We start from the raw sequence: 5,455 nt of genomic DNA, 5'->3' as shown, positions 1-5,455 counted from the left end.
CATTCAACTGAACGGCAAATGTCTATTCCAGTTTTCGTCTGGCTTGTTATTTGTTTTCGCTATATGAATGTTACTGTTGTAATCTGTCTCGTTGTGTCCTCTGGAGGGGTTAAGACAGAGTCAACGCCACAGAATGAACTGTATGGATTCATCTGCGGCACCGAAGCAGAACGTACAGCAGAGTCCATCAGAGCAGTGGGAGAGGACTCTCTCAATCGTGCTATTTAACCACGGAGATCGACTGAGCATCAGTACCATTTAGTCGTTTAAATGCTTGACTGAGTTCTCCCATGTAACTGATGAGTTCCCTACACTTTGGACGTGACGACCAACACACTGGAGATTGGATTAGACGTAGGGGTAGATTATTATGTTTATTATGTAGTGTCCACACTGGTGCTGTACGTGTTGTCTATGTGTCTTATTACTGGAACCAGAGGCACCATAGGATAGCTGTTGTCGTCGTCGTCGTCGTCCCCGACCTTCACTGTAAGGACGAGGGGAATGTTGTGCTGTTTGTGCTGTATCTGCAGTCAGTGTCACAAGTATGTCCTGTCCCAGAACTCACTGCGGTGACAAGCGAGCCAGACCTGGCCCGTGTCTGGCCGGATCGGAGCCAGATGTGGGCCAGATGTGGGCCACGTCGGCTCCAGTGTCGGCTCCGTTCTGGGGCCGCTGTGTTTTTAGAGATACTAAATTGTGTGTCGATTGTTGTACAGTGTTACGCAGACCTCTGTGACCAACTTTTTTTTTTTTCAACACGAAAACTTGAAACAGGCCCTATTGACCACATTGCAACTATTTAACACGATGAATATTTATAACATGAAATCAAATATGAATGGGACTTATGTTGACTTTTGCTCCATTTGTATTTTTGTTTATGTATATTTCAAAAGACATTATGACCGTGAAAGACATAGTTGGTAATTATTAAAGCGAAATTATGTGTATTTGTGGACCAAAGAAGGTGAATTCAACCCATGTACGGACGCCATTGTACAAATGCAAATCCTCTGTTACTGAATATGTTAAATATTCATGTAGAAATCTATAAACTGACACCTGTAACCTTAGTGCAATCTATGTGTGGTGAGATTGTGATTTCGTCACTGCTAACTTAATGAATCGAATGTTGGGGTTAGGCCTATGGTATTAATTCTTGCAGTGGAAAGAAGATTATAAAGTGAAAAGCACAACAGATGAGCTGAGATATGCAGATCGTGCATTAAGTCAGTCGGTTTGTTCATTATTGATACGTATATTGAATGTATGAAGTATGAGCTGTACATCACAATGTATGTGACTACATAACTTAATGAAGGGGGCCAAAACTAATAAACATATCGTGACAGGAACCTATTGGTATGTTGTGTTCTAACCAAGTCTATATGAACAATTGTGTGCTATTGCTACTTAACTCTCAAAAATCATAACGGAATTAATATTTCTTAAATCTTTTGTTAAATCGAAATGAAATTCAGTATTGTTAAACTGCTAATAACTAATAACTGTCTTTTTTATATATTGTAATATGATCCATATATACACATGCACAAAGAATGACAGAATAGTTCTACACAGAGAAACGACCTGACGTGGAGATAAATACTTTCCCACGTCAAAGATGTTTTTTCTAAATCTGTACTTTGACGTGGATTTGATCTACGAACACTCTAAGATCAAATCTGTGCGTAAGAACGTTTCATAAATGAGCCACCCAGAAACTAAGCATGAAACTAAGCACATAAACTAGCCGCACAAACAAGGCACAATACAAGGCAAACAGTGTCCACACAGTAAGACAAAGTACACACTTAACCTCACACCAGGTAAGCGCTAAACCTTCAGGCCCCTCTAAAGTTCTCCCTTTAAATAGGACAATCACGTGGGCTAAATTGGGCCAATTTGGACTCCACCAAAACGTGGGGGAGCACGGAACCAACCATTGCGGTGGGGGAGTCAAAGTCTCTTAGAGGGCAACATCCCTTTTTCTTGCCATGGTGAGAAGGGAGGGAATTCACCTTCTCATATTATACCACCAGCCTCATGCTGCACACACACACACACACACACACACACATTATAACACTCCTCTTCAGTCTATATCTGTCACACACACACACACACACACACACACACACACACGTCCTTCCCCAGTCCTGTGCCTCCCACTCTGAGTACTAACAGTGAGGTCCTGAGGGAGCAGAGAGGAGAGTCTATCCGTCTGGCTGTATGTGCTTGCTGGGGAGGAAGAGGTGGGGGTCAGACCTAGACCTAGCCAGACCACCGCTGCTCTTGGGGTTCCACTAGGTATAAAGTTAGTGAATTATCTTAGCAGGCTCTAGGACCCTGGGGAGGTGCTCTGGGGACTAGGGAGGCCGAGCCATCCAGTGATTGCAAGCTCAGGTGCAAATTGTTAGACTAATTTGGCACCTGAGCAGCAACTAGTTTGTTAGAAGAGTTTTAGAGTCAGAGAGAGACAAGCAGGACTGCGAGAGGGGAAAGGTGCCAGTAACACTGGGTGGAAGCCGGTGGGTTTACCTGTTTTTAGTTATGTTTGAGTGCCTAAGTTTGTAAGTTTAAGCTTTAATAAAGGACCTGCATTGCTGAAATTCCCTTTTCGTGTCCTTCCGAACGCTGGCCGTTCACAATCCCTACAGTAAAGTCTGCTTGGCAGGGTGGGATTTCATACGGAAAACACATAACGTAAATGACTTGTGGTTTGTAGACTGAATCTATATCTCTTTTCTGTGCATCTGTGCACGCACAGGCACACGCACACATACACACACACACACTAACGCTCCACTGACCCCTCTTTCCTGGAAGAACATCAGTTAGTATAAAACATGTATTGTGTCATCAAGGGGTCACGATAGTTTGTCATGGAAGCTCACTCATGATCATGTGCACAACACTTTCCCACACACACACTCATAGACTACACACATACATTTGAGTAATTTGAATAATGAATAAGTGGGATAATTTATTGTGGAGCCACATCATTTTTGCTTATGCAGGCTCCTGGATGCAACTTTCTTCCATAGCTTTCCACCTGTAACTAGCCACTCTATGTAGCTAGAGGGGAAATCTTTCTGTTGTGTGCTGCCATCTAGTGGACAAAAAAGGTATTGCTGTATGAGGTAATCAGCTAACAACAAATTGATACAATTGTCTTGCTTAATGTACCTACTGAATGGGTCGTCTTAATCATTATCAAAAAAATGGGCCCCGCTGAGAATTTATTATTCATTCATATGATTATTTATTTATTCAGAATTTATTCCTGCACTGCAACAGAATAATCAATAAGTACATCGGAGATCATTAGAACTGATTTACGTTTCGTGTTAGTAGCATCTACCTCAAATGTCAAGACGTGGTTAAGTCCCTAACCCCTATTTTTGTTCTAAAGACCCTCAGAATAGTTATATATGGGGAAATGATGATACGGACCAAAAATGTAAAATCATTCCACTGATTCACTGAGGTGATGTTTCAGTGTTTCATTCTTTCTGTCTCTGTATCTCTCCTTTTTTTCTCTCTCTCTCTCTCTCTCACACACACACACACACACACACAGACAGTGCAGTCAGACAGGGGTAGTCTCAGGTCAGGACAGCTTTATGGATGTAGTCAGTGGAGGGGAACCAGAATCTAGCCAAAGTAATTTAGGAGGCGCTTTATCTAAACCCCCCTTCTCTCTTTCCCCTTTGCTCCCTCTCCACCGCCCATCACAGCCTGACTGCCTGCATGGTGTCTGGGTCTGTGACAAAGGAAAGTCAGCCTGGAGTAGTTCTAAATAGGTGTGGGGTGTGTGTGTGTGTGTGTGTGTGTGTGTCTATGGTGTGTGTGTGTGTGTGTGTGTGGGGGGGGGGGGTGTAGTGAAAAAGGAAGGAAATGAGGATCATTGGTGGTGGATGGTTTGGACAGTGGCCATTTGAGCAGTAGTGTGTTTGTTTGTGTGTGTGTGTGTGTGTTTGTGCGAGCGCATGTGTGAGTGTGTGTGAGTGTGTGTGTGCGCGCATGTGTGTGTGTGTGTGTACTGTATATGTACAGTATGTGTGTGTGTGTGTGTGTGTGTGTGTGTGTGTGTGTGTGTGTGTGTGTGTGTGCGCGCATGTGTGTGTGTGTGTACTGTATATGTACAGTATGTGTGTGTGTGTGTGTGTGTGTGTGTGTGTGTGCGCGCATGTGTGTGTGTGTGTGTGTGTGTACTGTATATGTATGTGTGTGTACACACAGGGCTGGATCTCAGGCCTGGGAGCACATGGGGAAAATGTAGTAAAGATTTTTTATATTTTTTTGCAAGACTGCATTGCAACTCTCTCGTACCTAGAAATAGAGTTTTTGTTGAATCTAATAAATGTCAGACTGCATGAGAGCTGGCGTGCGTGCGTGCGTGCGTGCGTGCGTGCGTGTGTGTGTGTGTGTGTGTAGGGTGGGGGGGTCTGTGGCAGCGATCTCAGGCCATGCCATAAGAGGAGACACCCTGAAAGGTGCAGTGCTGGACAGGGGCTCTGAGAGCTGGTGTGTGTGTGTGGGGGGACAGGGGCTCTGAGAGCTGGTGTGTGTGTGTGGGGGGACAGGGGCTCTGGGAGCTGGTGTGTGTGTGTGGGGGGGGACAGGGGCTCTGTTGCATGGCATGTAGTGTGGAGTTTTATATTTAGGCTTCAATGTTGGGTTGGGATTTTTGCCATAGCCTCCACAATCTCCAGACAGACGCCCATCTGTGTGTGGTGTGCGGTGTGTGGTGTGCGGTGTGTGGTGTGTGTGTGTGGTGTGTGGTGTGTGGTGTGTGTGTGTGTGCCTTAATAATAGTCTAAGCCCATCCGTCAGATTAATAAGGCGTGGAAGAGGAGTCGTGGAGGCGTGCAATGTCTCTCATGCAGGGCTTTCACAAGCCTGGCCTCACCACGTCACCCTCCACATCTCTCATCATCAGCCCATCTCTCATCACACTCATCATACTCATCACACTCATCACACTCATCACTCTCATCACTCTCATCACACTCATCACTCTCATCAGCCCGTCTCTCATCACACTCATCACACTCATCACACTCATCACTCCCATCACACTCATCACACTCATCACACTCATCACTCCCATCACACTCATCACACTCATCACACTCATCACACTCATCACTCCCATCACACTCATCACACTCATCACACTCATCACTCTCATCACACTCATCACACTCATCACTCTCATCACTCTCATCACACTCATCACTCTCATCACACTCATCACACTCATCACTCTCATCACTCTCATCACACTCATCACTCTCATCAGCCCGTCTCTCATCACACTCATCACACTCATCACACTCATCACTCTCATCAGCCTGTCTCTCATCACACTCATCACACTCATCACACTCATCACTCTCATCACACTCATCACACTCATCACACTCATCACACTCATCAGCCC

The 5,455-nt window shown here is 44.9% G+C and overlaps 1 protein-coding gene across 2 annotated transcripts in view; it reads left to right on the top strand.

Moving 5' to 3' along the window:
* gad1a (glutamate decarboxylase 1a) overlaps window positions 1–1,358 on the top strand; it is a 30,388-nt gene extending 29,030 nt beyond the window's left edge. For both annotated transcript variants that reach the window (XM_031582051.2, XM_031582046.2), the window contains exon 17: window positions 1–1,358. This exon is cut by the window's left edge and continues 956 nt beyond it. The gene's annotated coding sequence lies outside the window, so the exon portion shown is untranslated.
* Window positions 1,359–5,455: the final 4,097 nt, after the last annotated feature.

This window comes from Clupea harengus, chromosome 2 (assembly GCF_900700415.2).
Source record: "Clupea harengus chromosome 2, Ch_v2.0.2, whole genome shotgun sequence".
NCBI classification, from domain to species: Eukaryota; Metazoa; Chordata; class Actinopteri; order Clupeiformes; family Clupeidae; genus Clupea; species Clupea harengus.
Note: the sequence above shows the minus strand (reverse complement) of the source record. Positions and strands in the feature narration are given on the sequence as shown.